Genomic DNA, 4,382 nt, shown 5'->3' with positions numbered 1-4,382 from the left:
ACTGTTTCAGCTTCTCTTGAGAACCCAGCCTAAGACATTATTTGAAATAAAAAACATGATATAGTGATCTCTCTTCTGAAAACCACACAGTGTTACACCTACATTGAAATTTGACACAAAATTAATTTAGATGTAAGTTTTGTCTCTTAGACATTAATGATATTATATAGGAAATCTATTAGGTAAAAATATAATAAAATCACATAATGCACTTAGACAACTTTAAGTGTTCTCACTACTACAAATTGCAACCATCACGTAAAAGTTAGAAGTTTTCTTTCTTCTTGAGAACTGAGACTCCATTGATATATATTTTTGATACATTCTAAGGAAAAGTTTTGATACATTATTTGAAAATTTCCAAATATTAATCATCTAGTAGGTGTTATGAAAATGTTCCTAAGAAAGGAACAGATGATGCATTTGTTTATAAAATACTATATTAAAAAGTAGTTTTTTTTACACGTGAAAGAATACTGATTCTTTTAAAGATGTACTGTGAGCTTCTTTTAACGATGTACATGCCTATTCATTTTCCACACATGAAGACCCTGCATTTAATTTGGAATGCATTGCAACTCCTGAGGTTCTGCCCTTTACATTTTTACTTATCCTTTGCATAGCAAGCAGGTGTGTAAAATTTCTACCTAATTTCTGTAATTCACACAAATGTGCTTTACCAAATTGAGAAAGAAAGATTAAAGTGTAACAATTTCAATTTTTAGCTTCTTTTGTCAGGTGCTTCTTAAAATGTTCCCAAGTGAAATGTTTATCACCTAGCAAAATATTTGAATGTAGCACTTATCTGACAAGACAACTATGTTAAGATTTATGTTTTATATTATATTTATGTTTTCTTTTATGTATATGTTTTACTATTCAAATATATTTTCCAAATTTAGTAAGATATACTCGTCTACTGATACTGGGATCTATAATAATATATAGGATTATATTTATCTTATCCATCTTTGTGATTTAAAACATAAACTTATTTGTAAACATTGTTGTTGTTGTTGTTAAGTGCCTTTGAGTTGGTTCTAACTCATAGCAACCCTGTGTAGAGTTTTCAAAGAGCAGTTGGTGAACTTGAACCACCACCTTTTGGTCCAAACTGACCTTACAGTCCAGCACATTAACCCACAGCAGCACACTAGGACTCATAGTGTTTAAAATATAGTCTACAGAGCAAATATAGGAAGGAAGCATAATATCTAATAAAGAGTATATTTAACTAGATAAATTATAAGCAAACTTATGAGATAAGGCTAGAAATAATTACATTGTAATAAATAAAAACATCGTTTTTAACAAATATATATACTAAGTAATAAAAAAGGAAAATAACAGAAACAATTTGATTAAAATAGTACATATTTGACATACCTACATGTTATCTTCATACATACGTAAGTATATATGAACAGGTTTCAAAAATATTGAGGAAAGTGGAAATAAAAGATAATGGAATTTTTCTACAAATTTTCTGAAGATATTTATCTGAGGCTGTAAATCATTATGGGAGCAAAAAGCCTCCTCTTTGTCCTGCAGAGTGGCTGGTGGATTCAAACTTCTAACCTTGTGATTTTGCAGTAAGCAGCCTATCACATAACACATTATATGACTAGGACTCATTGTATACATCTATATATATGTTTTTGGTTTCATATGCTGTTGTGTTGAGTCTGACTCACAGCACTCCTATGTACAACAGAATGAACTATTGCTTGATCCTTCACCGTCTTCACAGTTGTTATGCATGTGCCATTGTTACTGCTACTCTGCCAATTCCTCACTTTTTCACCGACTCTCCACTTTACAAACCATGCTGGCCTTCTCCAGGGCCAGGCCTCTCCTGATAACATGTCCAGCATATGAAAAATGAAATGTTGCCATCTTGTACTTCTTCCAACATAGATTTGTTTGCTCTTCTGGCAGTCCATGGTACTTTTAATATTCTTCTTCAATACCACAATTAAAATGTTCTTCTATGGATTCCTTATTCACTGTTCAACTTTCACAAGCATATGAAGCTGTTGAAAATGTCATGGCTTGGTCAGGCATACCACAGTCATCAACCTGATAACTTTGCTCTTGAACACTTGAAAGAGGTCTTTTGCAGCAGAATTCGCTAATGCAATACGTCATTTGGTTTCTTGCAACTGCCTCCATGACTGTTGATTGTGCATTCAAGCAAAATGAAGTTTTTGACAACTTCAATCTTTTCTCCATTTATAATAATGTTATTTATCAGTTGAGTTGTGAAGATTTTTGTTTTCTTTACATTGAGGTGCAATGCGTACCGAAGGTGTAGTCTTTGATCTTCATCAGTAAGTATTTTAAGTCCTCTTCACTTCCAGCAGGGAAATCTTTATCATCTGCATATCTCAGATTGTTAGTGAGTCTTCCTTTCATCTTAATGTCATGTTCTTTTTCATATAATCTAGTTTCTATGATTATCTGCTCAGCATTGTTTAAAATCAGAACAAGGGTATATTAAATGGTTTAAACTCAGAAAGGTGTGAACCAGGGATGTATCCTTTTACCATATGGTAAACAGAACAAGGGGATATTGAATTATTTAAAATCAGGAAAAGTGTGTACCAGCAATTTGTTCTTGTTCTGTTCACCATATGGTAAGAGGCTACATCCCTGGTTCACACTTTTCCTGATTTTAAACCATTCTATAGCCCCTTGTTCTGTTCTGATGATTACTTCTTGGTCTATGTACAGGTTCCTCATGATCACAATAAATGGTATTCTGAAATACAGATTTTTGCAATGTTTTCCATAGAATGGCATGATTAACACAGTAAAAAGTCTTTGCATAGACAATAAAGCACAAGTAAATATCTTTCTGATATTCTCGGCTATCAGTCAAATGTCAGCAAAGATATCCCTATTTCCACAACCCTTCTGAATCTGTCATGAATTTCTGCTCGTTCCCTGTTGATATACTGTTGCAGACACTTTTCAGAAAAAATTTACTTGCATGTAATATTAATGGTGGGTGGCCTCTCTTTGGAATTGGCACAAATATGAATATCTTTCAAGCAGTAGAGAGGTGTGCCTTCCAAATGTTTTGGCATAGGTGAGTGAGTACCTCTAGGGCTGCGTTAGTTTGTTTGAACATTTCAATTTGTATTCCATCAGTTCCTGTAATCATGTTTTTCACCAGTGCCCTCAGTGCAGGTTGGTTTTCTTCCTTTTGAATCATTGGTTCTTGATTATATGTTACCACTTAAAATGTCTGAATATCGATCATTGCTTTTTTAGTTCACTATGGAGTTCCTTCCATCTTCATTTGATACTTTCTACTTCATTTGATATTTTGCTCATAGAATTCTTCAATATAGGAAGTAGAGGCTTGAATTATTTATTTGATTCTTTTCAGCTTAAGAAATGGTAAGCATGTCCTTCCTTCCCTTTTGTCTTTCTAACTTCAGGTCTTTGCATGTTTCATTACAATACTTGACTTTATCTTCTGAAGCTGTCCTTTGAAATGTTCTGTTTAGCTACTTTATTTCCTCAATCTTTCACTTGCTTTGGCACCTCTAAGTTGGACAGCAAGTTTCAGAGTCTCTTTTTTACGTCATTTTGGTATTTTCTTTCATTCCTGTCTTTTTAATAACTGTTAGTTTGCTCATTAGTGCCTAATGCATCAACTCTGTTATTAACACGGTCTCTCAATTCAGGTGGAATACATTTAAGTTTATGTTTTGGTTCTCATGAAGCCAAAACTTAAACTTAAGTAGATTTCATGTTTCAATTATTAAAATATGGATACAGCTCTTTCTCCTCATTTTGAGTTGTGCCCTATCAGGAAATAAAGATCCTGAAAGCTTTCTTATATCATATCATTATAGTGGAATCTACTTTTAGGAAGGCAGATCTTCTCCAGTCATAATTTGAGTACCTTCCAACCTGAAGGGTTCATTGACTAGCACTATATCTGACAATGGTCTTTCGCTATTCATAAGGTTTTCAGTAGCTTATCATTCAGATGTAGTTAATTTCTCCTTCTTCACAGTTTGTCTGTAAGTTCAACCAAATCTGCTGGTAATCATAACCAAATCTGCTGGTATTTATAATACTGCTGACATAACTTTCATCATCAAAGCAATATGCAAGTCACAATGTTACATTATGACAAACTGACAGACCACTGGTATATAGATATAGATATATGATTGCTATAGGATAAGCACTTCAACAAGTTCAAACCAACCAACTGCTCTTCAGAAACCCTACACAGGATCATTATGAGTAGGTAGATGCATGATGGAACTTTACATATATATATATTAGTATATTTGCCATTATATGTATATGCCATTGGATGCATATTACATCTGCATATAAACTATATATATATATATATA

This window comes from Chrysochloris asiatica, unplaced genomic scaffold, assembly GCF_000296735.1.
Source record: "Chrysochloris asiatica unplaced genomic scaffold, ChrAsi1.0 scaffold00210, whole genome shotgun sequence".
Classification (NCBI taxonomy): domain Eukaryota; kingdom Metazoa; phylum Chordata; class Mammalia; order Afrosoricida; family Chrysochloridae; genus Chrysochloris; species Chrysochloris asiatica.
Note: the sequence above shows the minus strand (reverse complement) of the source record.